General features: G+C 32.1%; 2 non-coding genes across 2 annotated transcripts; both read left to right on the top strand.

Annotated features, from left to right (window-relative positions):
• The first annotated feature begins 10,716 nt into the window (after positions 1-10,716).
• Positions 10,717-10,789, top strand: Trnar-ucu. Its single transcript has one exon. It is a non-coding gene; the product is annotated as a tRNA-Arg (tRNA).
• Positions 10,790-10,916: 127 nt separating this feature from the next.
• Positions 10,917-10,989, top strand: Trnar-ucu. Its single transcript has one exon. It is a non-coding gene; the product is annotated as a tRNA-Arg (tRNA).
• Positions 10,990-24,131: the final 13,142 nt, after the last annotated feature.

Raw genomic sequence — 24,131 nt, 5'->3', positions numbered from 1 at the left:
TGTAGTGATATCAAGTTAACGAAAATTTCTAATAAAATATATTTATTTCTAAATAATGATTAATTTCACGTTTGAATAAGAGCCAGTTAATGAATTATTCAAAATTGAATTTTATCTCAATGACGTCAGATAAGAAATCGGTATCAATGGCATATTAAAATATGAAATCTTTGAATTGACTTTAGAAGTTTAATTACAAATTATAGTTTAATTTATCATCCTATCACGTTGAATATCGAATAAATTTACGTTGAATTAAATTGTCATTAATTATTTTATGCATAATAAGCTATTCTAGTGTCTTAAATCTACTAGGGCTGGACTTTAAGTAATACTCGTATAAATAAATAAAATCATATCTCTTCTTTCATATTTTAAAAATCTTATCTTATTTTATTCCTTATCGTGTGACGTGATATAATTATTGCATTATTACATTTGAAGCTCCAGGCGGTACAACTCATATGAGAGGTTACATTTTTGAAAATTTATTTAATTGATTTTATAAGTCGTAAAAGCTTCATATAATATATTCATATCAAAATATTGTAAGCCTGTACCCGAGATTGCTATCACAATATTTGTGGATATTTTAAGATTTTTCTCGGAAATATTTTCATCAAAGAGTTTAAAAAAAGTGTGAGTGTCAGCTCCGAACTGGAGGTTACTCCTTCAGTCCGACTGTCTAAATAGGTTAAAAAATAGTCGTAAGCCCAATCTAAAAAAAAAAGACTAATACCATATCAAATGGTCAATAGACGAATCAAATAACGCCATCTATCGGCGTTATTAGAAAACGTCGTAGCGCCATTTATCGGAACTCTATTAGATTCCAGGCGGCGCTAATAAAAACGTATCCAGGTCATTCATTCAGTACATTTTACTACTCATATTTTTTTCATACCGGACACTATATGAAAATGGAGTAAGCTCCAAAATGTAATTGGTTATTGCGCTTTGTTTGTGGCTAAGTAAAAAACAGCACCTATAGTAAGATTTATTCTTAGACGTTAGGACGCCTTTAAAATATTCAAACTATAATAGCATCGTTTGAATTTTTACCCACGGTCCTTGGAACTTGTCACTTTGTTTGATATTGAAAGTAATCGCACAATCGACCGAATCGTTACAAATCCTAAGGTTGTTTTTCCATTATCATAGTAATTACTAGTACAAGGTATAGTGTTTTGTTGGTGTGACTTTTTGACTTTTCCTTCTTAGAAATAGATAATTTAACATGACATGAATGTTTTAAACCGTAATGGTAAGTGAGAAATTAATACATTTCAAGACAAATATTTGTATTAACTTTAATGTACATGGGTATGTATAAATAACTTTATTTGCTCGCAAACGAAAAAAAGCTGACTTTAATTACATCGACAAATAATACAGCGTCGGAAATCGATAAAACAGTCGGTTAAATACGCATCATTAGCGATAACTCAAAAAGTACTTTCCAGATTTTGATCAAATTTAAATGGAAAACCACATGACAAGTACCAGCCTTCAATAACAATAATCTTTAAACCCAGCAAGAAGCTAACTCATCATTCATCATTTCAGCCTATTGCAGTCCACTGCTGGATATAGGCCTCCACAAGATCGCGTTAAAAATGGCGTGAACTCATATTGTGTGTTGCCCATAGTCGCCACGCTGGGCAGGCGGGTTGGTAACTGCGCGGCTGGCTTTGTCGTACCGAAGTATTATCGCCTGTGTATTTCAAAGCCAGCAGTTGGACAGTTATCCCGCCATCGGCATCGGTCGGCCTTATAAGTTTCACGGTGGTAGTGGAACTGTGTTATCAGTTATTCGCCTCTTACGCCTTAGGGAGTGGCTATATTCTTTAATGCCGTAGCCACACAGCTAATTAACAAGCATAAAAAATACACTCGAAATGAGAACCTCCTGCTTTTGTTAGATCGTACGTCACTTTTACACCAGCACAGTCGATGACAAGTTAGTTTCAATAAAATGGAATCTAAAGTTTATAACTTTAGACTTATCAGCATTATTCAGTTCATTTATTCGGGATAAAAAAGGTCTTCAAAGTCTTGAGGTCAACGTTATTTAACATGGAGGGTTAAAAGTTTTTCCATTTCCTTCTTTTACTATAAGAAATTTTCAATATCGAAATGTGTTTATCTTTATTTTTCAACGAATTTTTTGATATAATACCATATTGTGTGCACAGTATATGTATTATACGAATTTCTAACTTTTTGTTCTTATGAAAAGTTTTGTCTGTATGATTGATAGAAATAGGATGTAGGTTAACTTTTTTTGTACATAAGGAACATAATTACCTGCCAAAATTTCCTTAAAGAAAGATTAATACTAGTACAATGCGTTATTACGAAGTGCATGTTTAGTGCCAATTGCATATATATTAAACCTTAAAGAATTTAACCATTTCGTTTTAGAAGGATGTCGGACTGTGATTTCATTTTTGATTATAGAAATATATAAAAAAAAACACTGAACACGCTTAGCTCAGAATAATAATTTATTTAATAAATCACAATAAGAACTATAAGAGGGTGAGACTTGTGTAGTTTTTATTGTCTCTAAAGACAAAGTATTAAAGTTACTCGTTACTACAGTGTCACTAGTTCCTAAGGTGAGAGGGCTTGCAAAACACACTGAGAAGGAATTACGTACTGTAACAATTATTTTTCAAAAGTTTCGCTCCAAGAATATTAATGAGAAAAAACATAATCGACAAACTTACAACGTTGATACTTCCCACTAACGACATCGGCTCCATAATAAAAGTTCTGCAAAAGAGTATGCATCATATCCTGTGGGCAATTCCGTAAACCCAAGGGAACTGGCGTGACAAGGCCCCATATGTGAAGCAGTAATACAAGCCGAAAGGATCGTCGCACTAAGTAGTAGTGTTACGTAGAACCTTTAAATAAAAATGTCCATACCGAACTACAATTTAATACCAGCAAAAAATTTGGGCGCCCTTGCACTCAACACGCGAGTGTCATTGTTTTTCGTACCAAGTTCGATCAAACCGCTATAACATAATTATGACGGTGCGCGTCTTTATAACAAGATACCCTCCGACATCTAAAATATTGACTAGATCGATATATTCATAACGCGACTGTCTCATTATATTATTACAAAAATATCTGCCTGAGTATGTGGAATGGAATAATAGTGGTTTTCAAATAGTTGGGATGTTTTTTTTTTTTATTGATCCGGGGTATCTTGTTGGTTTATGTTTAATAATTTGTGTGTTATTTTCTCCATTAAAAATGTAAATACGAAAACAAATGTCTGTTAATTGTTTTTTATTTTATTTTAATTGTATTCGCATGTAAGTGATGTAATTGCGTTTATGAGAATAAATAATATTTAAACCTAAATATTTACTTAAATCAACTCACAGCTGTTGGCAATAACTTTCTTAGAATCGATTTATAAATTTGATTACTGAATTAAAAGTTAGGTGGTAATTAAGTTTCACTCTTCGAATTTTCCGATGTTATGATGTTTTGATGATTTGATGATTGTCAAAATATTTTTATAAGTTGCGAAAGACTGCGCCAAATTGAATATATTTTATTGTAAAAGAAAATTAATGAAAAGTTTTGAGAAATGAATTGTTCACAAAAAAAAATGGTAAAAAGTTCACCGGATCAACTAGTTTGATATATAATATGAAAAAGTAAGTAAAAGATTTATGAATTTATATATGAACTTTTTTTTTGTATATGAACTACTTAAATCCCGAATACAGGAATTAAACAATTATTTAAAAAGAAACCAAAATGTTATGTACATATCCCATCAACACGGTTATGGATGATTTATATGTAGGTAACAAAAAAATGGCCAAAAAATAATACAGAATGATGCAAAAAAGAGGAAACCATGCTACCGTGCTCGCAAAGTCATATGTAGGTACATAAAACAAGCTAATTATCAACTCGCACATGAATACTTTCAACAATGATAAACATTTTCAATTAACAGCGCGTGCGTCATTCAGGACGACATTATTGCATTACTCTCTTGTTGTCATAAATGAACGTTGTTTAGTAATTCATTAAATTAATCTACGTTTCGTTGTCCCACAAGATATTATTCAACACATAGTTATTTATCTGCTGGAAATTTAAAATTTAAAGAACAACTTGGTATTGCGTTTTAGTTAGCTGCCTTTCTATTACGTCTGCTTATCTATATCGTTCTTTGTTTCATTGTTACTATAAATTAGCTTAAATGCGTTCCACTATTAAATATTAAAAATGTTATCCTTTTTTTTCTTTTTAATATTATAACATACAATTACGGTTGTCTGTTGCTGCGCTAAGCAAATCAATGCTTGTGTTATAGGTAACAGCCGTCTGATATAGTTGAATACTTTTTTTTTTTATAAATGTACATAGAAATATTACATACATATATAAACATATAAATATAATACATATATATAGGACATAGGTCTCCACAAGTTCGCGCCAAAACTGGAGGGAACTCATGTGTTTTGCCCATAGTCAACACTCTGGGCAGGCGGGTTGGTGACCGCAGGGCTGGCTTTGTCACACCGAAGACGTTGCTAACACGTGGTTCAATAAGTCCCGAGACTAAGTACTAAAAAAAGGGCTTTTTTAAACATTTTTGAATATCATATCAAAAATTGACCGCTCCAATGTGGGTAACACAAAAATAAAAATCTTAGATAAGGTCTTTTTTATAAAATTAATTTTTATTCATCAACATAGTCTCCTCCAAGAGCGATACAGTCCCTCCAACGCTTTTCTAACTTTTCTATCCCATGTGTTTAGAACGATTTGTCTTTGGCTTCAAAATAAGCCTCCGTTGCTGCGATAACTTCACTATTTGAGTCAAATTTCTTACCCTGAAGCATTTTTTTGAGGTCTGCAAACAGCCAGTAATCGCTGGGGGCCAAGTCTGGCGAATAAGGGGGATGAGGAAGCAATTCGAAGCCCAATTCGTTAATTTTGGCCATCGTTTTCACGGACTTGTGACAAGGCGCGTTGTCCTGGTGAAACACCACTTTTTTTTGTTCATGTGAGGCCGTTTATCCGCAATTTCGTACTTCAATCGCTCCAATAAGCACATGTAATAGTCACTATTTATATTTTGCCCCTTTTCAAGGTAGTCGATGAAAAGTATTCCATGCGCATCCCAAAATATAGACGCCATAACCTTAACGGCCGATTTCTGAGTCTTTGGACGCTTCGGGCGGCTTTCACCAGCCGCTCTCCACTCCGCTGCCTGCCGATTGGATTCCGGAGTGAAATGGTATATCCAGGTTTCATCCATTATTACATATCGATGTAAAAAATCCTTTTTATTATGATTCATCAGCGCCAAACATCGCTCTGAATCATTGATACGTTGTTCCTTTTGATTAGTTGTAAGCAAACGCGGCACCCACTTAGAAAAAAGCTTTTTCATGGCCAAATTTTTATGTAAAATAGTGAAAACACTACCAGCTGAAATCTTCACTATCTCGGCTATCTCTCGCACTTTTACCTTCCGATCTTCCAATACGATTTTGAGGACTTGGTTAATATTTTGTTGAGTCACTGCTTCATTTGGACGACCTGAGCGTTCCCCATCATTGGTGTCCATGCGACCGCGTTTGAAGTCGGCATACCACCGACAAATGGTTGCTTTAGAGGGAGCTGATCCTGCATAACATTTTATAAGCCATTGCTGTGCTTCAACGGTATTTTTTCCCATTAAAAAACAAAGTTTTATCAACACGCGAAACTCGTTTTTTTCCATTGTATCGAAATTACAACCGTAGCGTCACTTAAATGTTTCAAAATCAATTATTTTATTGTTCCATTTTTAAAAATTTGACACATATTCTTGTATCGATAGCCAGTACTTTTTAAAAATTAAAAGAGTTTTTAATATATGCGCCCTTTCCAGGTTAGTCTCGGGACTTATTGAACGATCTAGTACCTGTCTTCGGCCTGTGTGTGTGCAATAAATACAAATATTACACCCAAACTCAGGTGGGAATCGAACCCGCAACCCGGGGAGCAGAAAGTAGGGCTACTACAAACTGCGCTAACGAGCTCGTCAAAATGTGTTTTTGTAGTTGTTTTTATTTCTGCTATGAATACTAAAGTTATAAAATTGACACGAATGTTTAATAATTTAAGTTAATTCAAGATTTATAATATAAAAAATTATTTTGCTTGATAAAGTTATTTTTTACTATGGAAGGTTAAGTATCAAGCAAATCTTAGGCATAGAGATGGAACGTTGGTTAATGATTATTAACTTAACATGGTTGAAACTATGTAATCTAGTAAATAATATCATGACCAATAATATCATGACAATATTTCCGTTACTTCCTTAGATCAGTGTATTCTAATTGTTGCTTTGTTTGTGCTTATAAAGTACTATTAGATATTGAAAGTAGAAGAAAGAAAAAAAAGTGAATGTATGTATTCTTCTTACATTTTTTGTATGACGTAAAATGTTAAATGTAGGAATGAGTCCTATAATTGCTTGTTATTTTTACCCTCTGACCGAAAAAAGCGATGTTGCAAATGAAATACAAGGACGTATGTATAGTTCATTTAATGATTCCCGAACGCTATGACTTTTGTTTATGTTTGTTTTTCTATTAATAAATTTATAATTGTGTTTGCTAGCAAACGAATAAAATCGACTTCAATTACATCGAAAAGTAAAACCTGCAACGTGATTAGACAAAAAAAATTAACAAACGCACTGGTTGCCTCTACGATTTTCAAAGGTTCCCCTCGATTTCTGTGGGATTTCATCATCAGATCCTGGTTTCCTTATCAAGATACCACCCTTAGGATATCTTCTTTCCAACAAAAAAAAAGAATCAACAAAATTTCCAACAAAAAAACAACGATTCGTAAACGACGAGGTTATCCGCGAACACACACATAAATATTTATACAGTCGAATTGAGAAACCGCCTCCTTCTTTGAAGTGGGTTAAAAATACTTTTCAGACTTTTTCTTTTTTATGTCGAAGGTTTTTACACATACACTTGGGTTATATTGCATTACTTCTTCACTTCCAATGATCACTATATTTATATTGTACTGGCTTTGGCCAAATCTTTACATATTTGTTGTTATTTAAAATGAACAAGATAACGTAGAATACTTATGTATTTATTAAGTATTTTTATATTTACTGCAGTTTGATACGCAATAATTTTATTTGTATTTTACTTACTATGCCTTATAAGAGGAATTGTTTTACCTATAGTTATAATGAGAAGATATCAAATTAATATTTGTTACTTTATAATAAGGTTGTATGTTATATATGCATGTATAAATATTAGATGTAGATGTTTACGTGTAAGTTTAGTATATTTGTGAAAAATGTTTGACTAGCTTGTTGGCGCAGTTTGTAGTGGCCCTGCTTTCTGCTCCGCGAGTTGCAGGTTCAATTCCCGCCTAAGTCTGGGTGTAATATTTGTATTTATATATTTAAATATGCTATATTTCTATGTATCTTTATCAAAAAATAGCTATATCAGCCGGCTATTACCATAACACAAGCATTGAGTTGCATACCATAGGGACAGACGACCGTGTGCGTATGTTATTAGATATTTATTTAATATATAACTACTTCACTATCTACCCGGTATTGACGTTAAGTTTATACTTCCTATACTTGAGTTGCCTGGAAGTAATGTATTATTAGCCAAAAGTCATCATAAGTAAATATTAGTATATGGCCCAATATATAGATCCTTAAACACAATCTATATTCTATTATATATTACATTAGTTCGACCAGTAGTCCGTACATTGTCTTAATGTTTTGTCACTCTAGTGACTCACGGATAAAATACTAATCGTAAAAATAGTATTTATCTTTATAGTTTAATGAAAAAAAAATCCTGAAGTACAATATAATCCGTTACTGATAATAAAAATTTATTACAAGAAAAAAACATAACATTAAGTACGAAAAAGTACTGTTAATAAAATGTACTGATTAATTTAAGCTCTTAATTGAAAAAAACTTTATTAACATAATCGTTTTATATTTTAAATTTAAATTTCGTTAAAAATTTAAATCTAAATTATACATGAAATTAATCGTACGTTCTCATTGTTAAAATTATTTTACTTAAAATTTATACACTTGTTGTTGTTAATTAAAATATATTATAATGATGGTTGGTATTATATTATTATTATTTTCAAAACTTTATTTTATTACGTTATGATATAATATGTCTATACATATTATACAAGAACATAATAAAGTCATTCATCATCATTCTATACTGATAACACGCATACAGTCAAGGTTCATGGCCACTTGTATCGGCGAATAGTTTATTCAGTACAAAATTGTAATACATACAATGTAAAAATATTTTGTACTCATTAAATATCTGTACGTCCATAAATTTTTGCAAGTAGTAAAATTGAAGGTCAACGCTCAACATCTGCGCCGACGACTACCTGCAATATGTATCCGTAACGTTATTTGATAGATTGTTGTAATGACTATCCCGATTAATCTTCTCCGGGTATCCATACTTACATAGTACATACTCATTAAGTAATTCTCATTTTATTCTATCGGCTTATATCGTTTAGAGAGTATTCTATTTAATCCGTCTAACAGACTAAAGATATAACCATAACCATTCTAGTGAAGTGGTAACCAAAGATCGAGTAAAGTCAACGGCTTTAGATTTGATCGAGCGGATCAGTTTCTTGTATTCGTTCTATAAATAATATAATATTATAACAATTTGTCTCTGGTCTATGTTGCCATGCTGCTAGGTCCTCAGAGATTGCCTAGGGAAATGATCCACCCAAGTAACAAAAAGAAGCGTGGCGAATTAAGTGTTAGCAAGGGACAGACGGCTTTAGTCTAGCTTAGTGCATATAAAAATAATACATAAAATCGAAACCTTGTCCAAGAGAATCATAGGAAGGCAAAATTCATGATCACTAACTTAAAACATAAAACAGGCGACTATGGTCATGTCGTTTGCAATAGTAGTGGAACATAGGAAACTTATACTGCGACTAACATGCTAATTATCATTATTCTAATAACTAGTATTTTTTTTCATTGACGTCACTTTAAAAAGGTATTTCCGAATGGTACTTTTAAATCCTAAAAAAATGCTAACTACGTAATATCCATTTATTAAATTCCTGCAAATATCACGTGTCTAAGTTCCACTCAAGTTAATTATTTTAAAAGGTTATTTTTTATACGAATTATGTTTGAAATACGATCTTAGCTTAAACTGGATTTTGATTAATTATTATTATGCCCTTATAGCCAATGTTGAAGTTAAATGTTTTTTTGTTGTGATTTATGTTCTGCCGTTATTATTAACACAGGTAGTTCATATTTTATAACATTAGAAGATGCTAGTATTTAAAAGAAAGGCGTAGTTTAAACGATCGTGAGTAGCTTAAAATTTGTAAATAATATGTAATGGGTGCTATGGCATTGTTTTAGATTTATTTTTGTATCGCCTATTAAAGTCAAGATTTCTTTTTTATTATTCTGCCAGAAATTTAACAGCTAGTAAGGAAACGTCATCGATACATTTTATAAACTGACTCAATACAAAAAATAACAATCACTTATTGAATATTTGAACGTTGTAGCTATTTCATTTATCAAATAATAAACGGACATCTTTAGGTGAACTGAAGTAACAGGTGTAGCTTAAAACTTCGTGAATCGAAAGCTAGACGTACATTTCGAAGAATCACCTCGTCTTATGGTCACACTTTTCTGGTATATTGGAAGATATTTTATTATTATTCTTTTTTAATTATTTTAATTAATTGTCGATGTAATTGAAGTCAATTTTTTTTTCGTTTGCGAGCAATCACACTTATGCATGGAACAATAATTTAAATAATACTCTAGTTTTTCGTAGTCCCAAGGCTTCATGAAACTGAAGACTCTCGAAATTATGCGTACAAAAAAGTAAACGGTTTCTAGGCTTCATATTATATATTATAACTCCCTACATAAAAAGTGCTTTGACGTCAATAAACGAGTTACGGCGGGTATTAAGTGTGTCGTGTCGGAGATTAAATCGGTTCTTTTTTAGGACATACTCATACCGCTTTTATGTATGTCTCTGTTTACTACCTAGACCTGTTTTCCAATTAAATATGTGTAATTTATATAAATAATTGTGTCGCTTCACATACGAAAAAAAAACGACGTCAATTTACATCGACAAGTAATAAAACGTATGCAGTCAACAAAATAATGAATTAAACACGTATTGTTAGGGATAATTCACAAACTATTCATCAGATCTTGATCAAATTTAAACGGCACCACGTGACAAGCAAGAGCTTTTGATTAAAAAAAAAGCCATCAAAATGTGCATTCCGAGTTTCAAGTTATTGTATTTACATTTAAACTGTAACTGTATTTTTAATATTTTATATTTATTCCTTATACTTTAAGATAGGATTAGGATACTTCTTACCTCGAAATTTGACACAGTTCATCATCATAATCACTTCAGCGTAATACAGTCCACTGCTGAACATAGGCCTCCACAAGTTTTCCCTATAGTCACCACGCTGGGCAAGCGGATTGGTGACAGCAGGGCTGGCTTTGTCGCACCGAAGACGCTGCTGCCCGTCTTCGACCCGACTCTAACCCGTATCTATGAAACCGTTTGTTAATTTACATTATTTAAAGAAGTCCCTGTGGCGCAGAGGATAGCGCGTTGGACTTCTAATCCAAAGGTCGTGGGTTCGATCCCCACCAGGGATGCGTAAAACAATAGCTTAGTCAAAAAGCTTTGCACTAAGTGATAAAATAATTGTTTTGTTTGTTTTTTTTTTCTTTCTTGCAAAATTTATTGTTATGTAGACACATTTTTATTTAATGAAGAATTATAGTCCCTGTGGTGCAGAGGATAGCGCGTTGGACTTCTAATCCAAAGGTCGTGGGTTCGATCCCCACCAGGGATGCGCTAAACTGTAGCTTAGTCAAAAATCTTTTTACCAAGTGGTAAAATAATTGTTTTGTTTGTTTTCTTTTTGAAAACTTTATGTTATGTAGACAAATTTTTATATAATGAAAAACTATATTTTTTTGTTTTAATTTAAGAAGTTTAAATCTGATTAAAAATGGGTGTCAGAAATCATGTTCGTATATTGTACAAAAATTTGTTTTTTTATTTTTCTAAGAAATGAATGAAAAATTGAAGGGAGAAATTTAAAAGAAAAACATATATTATACAAGCATCACAGAAATTAGAGATGTTTGACAACGTATGTTTGTAATATCTTTGTTTACCTCAAACAAATTTAATAGGAAACTCGACTTTGAGATTTATTATCTGTTATTGGGTCAGTAATCAGAAACTCAAACTTTTAACGTTATTTCAATAACAAAATACACAAATTAAAAACATAGAAAATAACTGAATCCTACATTTGATTCAATAACATTATCAAAAGTATATTTGTTATACGGTGAATAATTTTGTCTTCAAATCTGTATATCTGTGGTTTTAGCTGGATTTTCGTTGTAAATTAGATAAAAAGGCCATCTAATTTTGATTTATTTTATATGTGTTTTAATAGAATATGTTTAATATTATTTTGTGATACATTTTGTGATTTCTAGGAATTATCAATCAATAAAAAGTTCGATATAACGTAGTTAAGTATGTATGTGTAAGTAGTTTCAATAATTTGTGTTTGAATTGCAAATAATAAAAAAGCATGTGTTTGTCAGCTGTGATCACCGTAATATTTAAAAATTTTAATTTTATTTGTAAAAAATCAAATTGTAATTAAATAAATAAAATAAATATCAAATTATTGTATGCTCTACTTACATACTTGAACTCTAAGCTGTTGCTCTCAGTCGTAATACATTCATTCATTACATTAATGGCTTCCGACGGTGCTATGATCGGACGACTAATTTTGGCAATGTCATGTAGAATGGAAAAGATACGAAGGCGATTGATACGTGCGGTTAAAATTACAACCTCAATAGGATTTTAAAACGGTAGAAATAGTAGGTATTTTTTAGCCCATAACCTAAAACAACACAAACATTATTTACAATGTAAACGCACAACTATTGCTAGTAATCTATTTAAATCAATATTATGTTAGAACAATCACAAAATATATTTACAATTTGATTTTATTATTTTCAATATCAATATTTACATTCAGTGTTTACAGGACGTGGGGTTTTGGAGGAAAGGACATCATATAAGGGATAAAGGAGCTTGGGACAGTTGAAAAGGATATAGGATGATGAACCCTCGTCAACGCCACATTTGCACAGTCCCAGTTATGTAGCAAAAGGTTCTATTAGCATTAATCAAACTTCTTTGATAGTTTCGCTATTGTGTGACCGCTGTTCGACTTTAAGCCCAAATTACTTAGGTAAAGTACACGCTACGTCACAACTACTACCCGTTTCGATGTAGATGCTACTGAAATCTAAGGCTGAGAGGCTAGGGATGGGGGGAGGCCAGAAACAGTGCAACCTATCAGTTTTGAAAACCGCAGCGGTCCGTGTGACCGCACGACGGTACTCAAAGGCAACTTTCAGTCAAACTTTGATCGATTGATACTAGCATTCGTGATATAATCTTTAAGCCTCAGAAGCATATGAGAAGTATTTTATTTATCGACGATAAAACTCATTTAGTTCAATTTATTCAATATTTTGTGATTAAAATCAAATATGTTCTCAGTATACCATCTTTCTATTTGGTTATAAATAACGGTAAAGGGTTGTAGCATGAATTATTCTTGCTCGCTCTCATCGCAATCATTGCTCTTATCTGTTAGTGCTGTCACGTTCAAACATAATAAAAGGGCTTGAAGAAAACTTGTATTGATCATTTAGTGTCACTGTGGTAAATATGAAGAGAACATGAGCAATTGTAACGTTATTTTTTAAAAAAAAAGCACCACATTGAGCTATTTCATCATATAAACTTGGTATTATTTGTAAAAGTGTTATACAAGTTCAAGTATATGAGCTATATAAGGCTCATATATTATTTATATATTAATTGTATTTTTATCATATATATATTTATATACTATAAAATGGCAGTAACAGATAGCTACATGAGTAGGATGGATTACAGAGGCTGCGCTTTATTTAAACAAATATAATCCTTGTAAAAACAGACGAAAATAGAACCTCTTTATGAAACAATTTTCATAAGCCTCCCTGAATAAATAAAGGCTGTAAAAGTAAATGCGCTACCAACTGTTATCGAACAGCGGATAATATACTTTCCCGAAATTATATTTATGAACATTTGTCATTTTTACGAGCAACCTGTTAAATTAGCCAAAATATGTGGCGTAAATGTTTCGCTACCGTCGCATGGGTGTAATTTTATTAACTGTTACTTTTCTGCTATACAATACTTCTTGTAGTAATAAAATGAAAAGTAAATTATTATACCATACACAAATATACAATATTAGCCAAGTGTCGTAGCTATGATTGATATAACATTAAATTTTATTGGAACATACTCAAAAAAATTGCGAACTCAACATATACTTTAGTGCACAACTGCTATTGTTATTTGATTTTATCCTATTCTGTAAATTCAGTATCTAAGTTTGTAGTCCCTGTCGCGCAGGGGACAGCGCGTTGGACTTCTAATCCAAAGGTCGTGGAGTCGATTCCTATCAGGGATGCGTAAAACAATATATTATTTGAAAAAACCTTTGCATCAAGTAATAAAATAATTGTTTTTGTTTGTCTCCTTTGATGTGTTTTTTTGTATATGATTACTATTTTTTATTGTGTATCACGTATATCTCTACAATCAAGATTCATGAAATTAAAAAATCGTTAAAGAATATTTTCTCAACGACTATAATTAACACAATGAACTCTTCAACGCTATTGAATCGTTTGTCTCGTAACAACAATACAACATTTATAATTCTGTTGTACTGTATTTTGTTGTTTTGTTACAATATTTTTGTAATATACGGAGAAATTTGCTGAAATATCAAAATCGCAAAAAATCTTCCGCTATTTTTGATTATGCATGAATAGATTCCGAGTCACTCATGACAGATCATTTTTTTTGTTCTATTGTAGTTTTGCAAAATTTACTTTTGTATGAACTGTATGGAAGCTTAACTGTTATTATTTTTTTACTATTGATGTGAAGAAACTTTAGAGAAACTCCTCAAACTCAACGACCACCAATAGGATGTGACACTGGTAACACCATTCTGACACTGCTTCATAAAGAAAACAGAATTACACCTCTAATGAATACCTAAGCTATATCAAAACTCAAACAGCTGAGTCACGTGGGATATATGTTTATAAACAAGAGATAATAGCAGATTTTAATTCGAACGAGGCTGAATTTTGTAATGTACCTACGTATACAATGTGTGCGATAAGCAGAAGTGGGTTATCATTTAATTATGGGCTTCGCCCTGACCATCCAGCCCTTGGATAGGCAACGTGACTAAATATGCATAGAAACATACGACCGTGACTGTATCCTTGTTAATTATACTTAAATTATAAGTTAATGATGTGTGGGCTTAACGGTTATTTATAATGACTAATGGATTTTTTTAAAACGGCATAGTCTTTCCAATTCTCGTTAGAAGAATCTACATTCCAAATCGGTTATACATTAACCATAAATAATTTATTGAAGTAGTCTTAAAATTTGCAAAGGACGATTTAAATTGCTTAAGATTTTATAAATAAAATAAATAAAGATAAACACTACACTCGTATGCTAGTTTCGTAATCTTTTTTAAGTTTGAACTTGCTGCATTATCCACAGAGGTAACAAATGTATGCTACAGATGTGCTCTTAGGGTGAGTTGCATCAACTGGCGTTAATGGTATATATCTCATGTGTAATATTTTTCCTTAAATCGATAGTTAAGACAAAAAAATGCATTGCACCATCTGACACACAATACATTTAACTATAACGACACACTTTTGGCCGGTTAACGTTAATGTTATGTCAAATTACTAATCTACGGTTTGGACATAATAATGTACTCTGTGGTGATGAGATTAGAAAAATTGAGAGGATATATTGTGATTGTAAGGAATTCTGTTTTGCATAATTGTCCCACCTGAAGTAAAGGCTTTAAATGTTAGTTCTTTTGTTTTTATAGTTGAGTAAATATTTTATTCATAAGATAATATAGTTCTAAGTTTAAACGTCGTAGAAACGTATTTTAAATGCTTTTGTTTTTATATACGCAATTTCGTCTTTATTTCGAGACCAAGAACCTACGAAAAGTATAATATCTTAGCTAGGAGAAGTAGAGATCATGCTTAGTAATTACTTTCTAATTACACCTAGAAACGAATTGTTCCTTTTTTATTACTATTTACTTGAATATGTTGTGTAAATATGAAATAAATAAAAAAATAATAACATAAATATTGTAAATATGGTAGGGTATATATATATATATATATATATATAATTGATAATTGTCTTTCAAGTCATAGGAATGCCTACTTTTCGTTGAATTCCTTTTTGTAATTCTATAAAAGGTTATTTTAATGCTAAAAAAACACTAAAAGCCAACCATAGTATACACGAGTAATGGTTTGTAGATGTACGACATAGAAAAGGAAGGACAAAGGTACATTTTTCTTCTCATTTTGTAGTAGTATAGTTAAAGATAGTTAGATTAAGCTGTCATGCAATTCTAAAAAAAATGTTCATCTGTCATCTATATTTTATTTAATATGTGTTTATTTCGAAATTTTACATTATTGTACATATTTCCAATGCGCTACTTAAGAGCTAAATACTTACTGATAAGCGGTATAAATCATGTCCTCGTGGTATGGAGACAAGATGCTGGCGGCATTTCGCAATAGCAATTTTCTGAGAAAAAAATGCACCAGCCGTCTTGTCACTAACGAAGGCAAAAAAGCGTGGAATCAATACTTTTAAAAACCTTTTATGCTTCTACTCCAAGGTCCGTGAGTTAACTTACAAAGCATCTAAGGAATAGTTTACAGTTAGTCCAAATCAAACAGTGTGTGTCGCTTAGTCTTCAATGTTTCTGCCAAGGAATTTAAATATAGAATTTTGTAAATGTGAAGTACGAGGGGCGGCTGAAAAGTTCTGAGCCTAGGGCATTAAGAGTCTAGATAAAAATCTAAATAAAATTTATTTTTCAATATAGTCCCCCTGGACTTCAATGCATCTTTGACATCTTTTATAGAGGGCTTGTATCCCTGATAAAAGGTAACCCGCGTCTTTGGCTAGAAAATGTTCATTAACGGCAACCTTCATCTCTTCATCATCCCCAAATCTTCGTCCCCGTAAGTCTTTTTTCAAATTTTTTAATAAAAAATAATCGCTAGGTGCCAGATCTGGACTATAGGGAGGGTGATTTACTTCATCGAAGCCAGTTTCTCGCAAGGCTTGCCTCGCAATGCGCGCCGTGTGAACCGACGCGTTGTCTTGCAAAAACAAAATTCCTTTGCTGATTTTACCTCTTCTTTTTTCGACAATGGCTTCGCGAACTTTTTTTAAAAGCCCAGCATAATACTCTGCATTCATTGTAGTTTTTTTTGGAAGGTAATCTAAGAGCAAAACTCCTTCGCAATCCCAAAAAATGGTGGCCATGAGTTTGGAAGCCGATTTTTCCACCTTGAACTTTTTCGGCGGTCTTTCCCCCTTCTTTCTCCACTGCATCCTCCTGACTCCTGTTTTGATTCTGGGTCATATTGTCGGATCCACGTTTCATGAACGGTGACAATACGAGTGCAAATTTCTTCCAAATTATCCTTGCACAAGTCTAAAAACTCTTCAGAAGTTTCAACGCACCGCTGCTTGTCAAGTGGCGTGAGCATTTTTGGCACTCAACGCGCACTGACTTTATTCATATGCAAATGATTGTGCATAATATCTCCAACTCATTCCTTACTAAAGCCAAGCTCTTCTGCTATCTGCCACAATTTTATTCGGCGATCGTCCAGTACAATTTTTTTTTACTTTTTCGATGTTTTCATCGGTGACTGCGGTGTTCGGCCGACTCGAGCGGGGGTCATCTTCCAGAGTCTCTCTGCCTTGTTGGAATAGCCGTTTCCATCGTTTAACCGTGGCTGACGACGGTCCAGATTCTCCGTATACACTAGAAGTTTCTTTAAAAATTTCTTTTGCTGTTTTCCCCTTTTTAAAGAGGAATTTGATGACGGCGCGATGCTCAAACTTCGTTAAGTGCAGTAATGACTCAGACATGGTGATGTTTACGGTTCAATTACTCAAAGCGTAATGAAGCTAATGACGTGAAACTTCGCTTATATAGTGGGTAGATGTCGTTCAAATAGTGACCCACCGGATAAGTAAATAGCACGACTGCAAGTAACCTAGGCTCAGAACTTTTCAGCCGTCCCTCGTATATACAAACCGCAACTTTATTACCTTTGATGCTGTAGGTTAAATGAGGAACTAATTTATTGTGTTATAAGTAAGCATTAGTCTCGATCGTGTACTATGGAATCGTATACAGTAGATATTCTTACAGCCGATCGGCCAGCCAAAACATTCACAATCAACAATTAATGAATTGTTAATATAATAACAAGAGGGCTGGTGCAATTTTTTGCCCAGAGATTCGGCATAGTGATTCAACGGGGAAATGCTGCCAGCATTCTTGGCACGATTCCACGCGGACATGATTTATACCAAAACTATCGATAAATATTTAGTTCTTAAGTTGTTAATTGTAAATATGTATAATGTTTAATAAACTATTGTTATACTTCATAAATTGTTCATTCTGAGTTGTAAGAATCTATTAAATTCTGTGCAAGAAGGCAATACTATGTAAATAATATAATTATTATTATTACCGACGGGAATTAATTACGAGTATAAATTCTTACATTCTATATGTAGCATAACTAAGAATTTCCTACACACTTAACGCAGACGTAAGTTATGTGAAATCTATATATATTAATTTAATCCCTATTTCCCTTGGTCACGCCATCACGCGTGAACGGTTAGACCGATTTCGCTAATTCTTTTTTTCTTGTGTTTGTTATTATCAGGAGAAGGTTTTTATGAGAGAAAAAAATTAAAATAAAATGCGCGAAATTTAGGGAGTTTAAGAAAACTTAAGCACAATATAAAATTATTTCTAATCTAACCTTAGCGCATTGGACAATATAAACTTTTTTAATGTAATCTTATGACGTTTGACGCAGAACTGATAGTATGCGTGCTGCAAATATCGTAAAAGAGAATGTAAAAAAAACTGAATATCGTATAAAACAGATGCTTTTTATACCAAATCGAATTCAATATTCATAGTTAAGACAGAACAACGTACATGATTGATTCTTTAGGAAAAATGCATAGAAGTTCAAACAATCAGGAATAATTATTAAAAGTAACGTATTTTCTAAATTAAATCAATTTGGATGGACTAAAATATAAAGATAAATATTCCTGATAATTCCTGAACAATGCTATTTATATTAGTAAAAATATTTGTTTCTATTCTGAGGACTAGTGTCCTTTATCTGAGAATACTTCGTTGGACCAAATTTTCATTAAAGATAAGCTGACCCAGGAAACTTTGTAATGCCATATGTTTTTTGCTAATATTTAGAATTAATTACATTTTTATTTACGGTAAGCTGGTAATCCAGTAATATTTTATAACTCATAAAATCATTTAGTAACCGAAAAACTTTCCTATTTCGAGAAAAAAATATATACCCATTGCATACGCACAACAAACAAACTTGGCAAGGTTAAAAAGTTTATAGAAGATAGCTTCACACACTCTGATGTAAAAAAAATACTTGTCGATGTACTTGAAGTCGGTTTTTTTTTTGTGTTTGCGAACAAACACAATTATTTTATAAAATAAATCAGTATTGTAATATTCTGAATTATCATTTGCGTTTAAAACTTTGCTCTGACTGTGTAATGAAATGGCTATTTTCCTGTATCGGATGCTGATGATAAACGTAATATAACGTATGCTTAATATAAAAAAAAAAATTGTTATCATCATGTCGTTCAGATAAACATTCCTCCTACTATTTATTAACATTTATTTCGTAGATAACGTCACTTTCCATTTTCTTACTCGAAAAGTTTACAGATGCTAGTCGAACTCCTTCTTGAAATATATTGTTCCTGCTGCTAAAATAAAAATTACGATTCTTTAACAATATAATAAGCCAAAATAAACATGTCAAAACCCGGTGTTAAAAGTATAATTATGATGCAATATGGATATTTCCGTTCTAAAAAGCAAGCAGAGTTAAGTTTCATTTTCCATTTATCTGCAAGATTACTTTATGAATATCTCGATGCTATTTATATAAATGAATGATAATAACTGAAACACAAATTTTACATAGATTACAATTACCATAAAAAATTAGAAATTTCGTTTCTTATGCCATTATTTTAGTAGCCCGGGGTATGTTATGTACCAAAGGTATTAAAGATTCGATAAAAAATTTAATAGAGACTCAAAATAGTTCACTGAATGTGATAATTACTCAATCTTTAATTTTTAATACAATAATAAATAATCGTTACACTATCTGACGATATTTAATTAATTACGATTTCCAACTCTGAAAACTTTCTTTGTTATATAACTAGGTCGGCAAAGAAGCATGCGTCCCAGTTGATGGTAAGCGATTACCGTAGCTTATAGACCCTTGCAACATCAGAAACATCGCAAACGCGTCGCCGACCCTACCTTCGGCGCTCTCCAGGAGCTCTGGACTTACTCAACACAGGAATACAACACCACTTGAGATTCATATTATTTAGCTGTATTTTTTTTTGCAAGGTCGAAGTACTTACCCGCGGCGGACTGTTCCAGATTTTGAATAGAATATTTTCTTCTGTGCCTTACCGGTGACGGCATCTAGCGGTTGTTTATTGTTTTAGCGAACGGTACGCTTATTTACCGTCCTAGTGTTTTAAAAAATAATTTATAATTAATAACATACACATAGAATAGAATAATTATTAGCAAGGAATTAAAGAGTAAGTATAAAACTACACTACTTCTATAGGATGGATAGTTTTTTGTCAAATTTAATAATTTAAAATAATACAATACAATAAAATACAATACAAATATTATTTATTGAACAGCCAGAAACAATACATGTAACATAAAAATATGTAAGAAAAAAAATAAGTAAATAAATATAAAACAGAGAACATCTTTCTCAAAATTTTCGTCCACAGGAATAGTAAAAAGTAGCTGTAGATCTCTAAATCTTCAACCAATCAAATTAAGTTTTAGTTTAATTAACAATAGATCTCTTTGAATGAAATCAATGCCTTTACTTTTGATTTTTATTGTAACAAAATGACGTACTTTTGAAATAGCATTTGGTACCATTTAAATAGATTTGTTGCCTGCTTTTTTTTTCATTTTCTTTGTGTTTCAAATGATAGCTTTGTTTACTTAAGATTTTCGCCTAGACCTGCTCAGCCATATTTAGTTAAATAAAATATATTCTATTGTACACCACATAGTGAAAGAGCTCACATGAACAAATTGGACATAAAAATACAAGACGCTGTATGTTTTTCAATAATAAATAAAACAAATAGTATTATCTATTTATATTATATCTATTTCTCGATTATATTACGTAAGTTTTTTACTAGAACAGATACATTCTTTAATAACAAGTTATTTTTTAATTGTACGAGAGCAATGTGCAGCATTCGCATACTAGACAACGATATTGGTTATAATTCAACGTTTAAATATAGGATGTTGTAATTACGTAAGTATTATAATTATATGTAGTATTGAAGCACGTATAAAACACAAAACGTGATCATTAAAATGTAGTAATATTTCAGGATTATTTTTTTTCTATATATTTTTATTAAATTTTGTGTAATTAACCTGTACATTCCCATCCGCATCCACTCATTCTTTCTCTGTGACTTGCTTCTATACGTTATAAGGTAGATTCGAATTCTGTGACCCTAATATAGGCTTATACAGAGGACACACACTGTAAAAATAAAGCAGAAAAAGCTCTCGAAGTTTCTAGTACATCCAAGAATTATATTAAGTCTTCTAGTAACTAACTACTAAGTACGAGTTTGTTATTATCAAAAATAAAGAATATAATAATTTAAAAATGTAACCAATATGAAAATCGAAGTCGACAATTTCGTTAGTTTTAAAGAGTGTCACCGCTTTTGTTTGTAGATTCTGCTGAAAACAAAAGGAGCAACGTAACCGTTACTATTGAGGGTATAACTTTTTAAAGTGAAAAACATGAAATGGTCGTTTGGTATGAAATTAAGTATGTAGACAGTTTAAGATTTATATCAAAACACTTTTATTTTGTATTATTGATTTATGTACACACATAGAAGATAAGAATCAGATAAGAAAGAAAGAGATAAGAATCTATTTCAAAAACGTAAAGAAACGAAACTTGAATTAATGTCTACTCGTATATCAGAAAAACTGTGAAACTTACAATGAAAAGTTTTACTATCCGTTTACGTAACAAATATAAGTAGTATTAAATCTACTCTTCTAAATTTAAAAGTTAATATTGACCTCGTATTGACGTAAAATGTTTGTCATGTTTGAACGTCAATAAATAAGAAATTAATGAAAAATAGTTTTTTAATACAGTTGCTCAAAAAGTGGCGTATTGCAGGGACGTATAGCGTTCGGGATGTGGGCTATTACATACTCGTGCTTTTTTTTTACCTTTCCCGAACTCGTGCATTCTCTTTCCCAACTGTCAAAATAATGTCTATTAAAAAGAAAAACCAACCATGAAGTTTTTACTAAAAAAAATTCATAGAAGTTTTTATGATTCATGCAAATACGTATATTTATAAAAAGAAGCTACTAATTTGTTTCAATATCAGATTTAATGATTTGATTGAATGAGTTTGGTTAGGTTTCATTTCATTTCATCTCATTAAATTTCATTTTCATTTCATATTAATAAAAAACTTCTACTGAAGACTTGGCTGTATGGGCCTAGTTCTCTTTGCCTACCAGAATGGGTGAAGAAGAAAAAACTCTGCTTATATTCTACGGTTGGCGCCATTTTTCAGAAATTTTATTAAATCGCTTCATTTTTTCGCAACTGTATTAAAAATAGTCGTTCAGTACATGTGCGGAACTGTCATTGCAACTTGTTCCGACTGTCAACCCTTGCCTTCGGCTGCGCCTCGGCTCGGGTAGACATTTGTCGGAACTCTCTGCAATGACAGCCTTTCCATACTTGTAATGAAATATATTATACTGATTCGTGTGTAAATTCAACACTTTTGCTTTTAAATATGTATATTAAACATTTAAATTAAACAATTTTATTCACTATTGCAAAAAAAATTCACATTATTACATAGTATAAAACAAAGTCGCTTCCCGTTGTCTGTATGTTTAGATCTTTAAAACTACGCAACGGATTTTGATGCGGTTTTCTTTAGTATATAGGGTGAGGTCCCGAGAAAGGTTTATATGTATAATATAGAGGAACACTGATAGTTTTAGAGGTTTTTAATGTGATGTCGTAAATAAACACATTGTTTTGCGCTTACATTGCAAATATTTATTTTATATTTTATATTTAGTATCGGTATTGCACCCTTGCAAAGCTGGAGGTAGTCGCTAGTATACAATAAAAATAAATGGTCATCATCAGTATCATCACATACCTACCGTGGTCCACTGCTGGACATAGGCCTCCACAAGTTCGCACCAAAAATGGCGTGAGCTCATGTGTGTTGTCCATAGTCACCACGCTGCGAAGGCGGGTTGGTAACCGCGGAGCTGGCTTTTACACCAAAGACGCAGCTGCCCGTCTTCGGCCTGTGTATTTCATAGCCAGCAGTTGGGGTGGCTATCCCGCCATCAGTCGGCCTTTTTAGTTCCAAGGTGGTAGTGGAACTGTGTTATCCCTTAGTCGCCTCTTACGACACCCACGGGAAGAAAGGAGGTGACTATATTAGGGGGTCACTTCAGCCTGTAATATCCCACTACTGGGTATAGGCCTCTTTCCCATAATAACAACCGGGTCCGACCGCTTAACGTGCTCTCCATGGCGCGGTGGGGAGACGCACAAAATTTATATAGAACCAATGAAAAAGATCAAGCATCGTAAAAGATTTAAAAAATATATCTCATTTATAATACATTCAATAATGCTAACGAGAATGTTCGATTTATTTTCAAATACTAATGTTTTTTACATGATTTTAAATGTTAACCGACAGTTTCTCAATAGCAACAAATACACAGAATCTTATATATAAAAATGAATCGCAAAATGTGTTGCTAAGCGCAAAACTCGAGAACGGTTGGACCGATTTCGCTAATTCTTTTTTTTAAATATTCCTTGAAGTACGAGGATGGTTCTTACGGAGAGAAAAATTCTAAAAAAAAAAAATTAAAATTTCCTAAAAAAGTCTAAAAACAACACTTTTCTATACTCCCATACAAAAGATTTGTGATAATACTTATAAGTCAATTTGAACTTTAATACCATACGATAAAGTTTGTGTTAGGCGATACGAAGTTCGCCGGGTCAGCTAGTATACGTATAAATTACTAAAATAAATAGTTAACGTATCGTATATACAATCGAAGCGCTATGTCATTAATTTAATCTAGTTTTATAGCACTGCCCTAAATTTATGATTCCAAAACAAATAAATTCATTATGTTCTAATACTAAAGGATCCACGCGGAGTTAACAACTTATTAGTCATAGCTTAATATGTTGATGTTCTTTTATACAATATATTTCCATGTTATTAGATTTTTTAATATATTTATAAGAAAAGACAAACAAAAATATTTAAAAATATAAAGTCTCAAGCAACACTGCATTTGGAATCCGAGCCTTGATCCAACAGTCGAGCGAAGAGTTTCTTAAGTGTTTTTAAGTGTTGGTCGAAACTCTTCACCAATAGACCATTTACCGACCCAAAAATAGGAACAATTCTTGTTGAGTTTACATTCCACATTCCGGTATACTCTGCGTATACTCTGCGTTTAAATATATATATACGCAGAGTCACACGCATCGTGCAAAAAAACTTGTATTAAAATAA

This window comes from Melitaea cinxia, chromosome 7 (genome assembly GCF_905220565.1).
Source record: "Melitaea cinxia chromosome 7, ilMelCinx1.1, whole genome shotgun sequence".
NCBI lineage: Eukaryota > Metazoa > Arthropoda > Insecta > Lepidoptera > Nymphalidae > Melitaea > Melitaea cinxia.
This window is presented reverse-complemented; position numbering and strand designations above follow the sequence as displayed.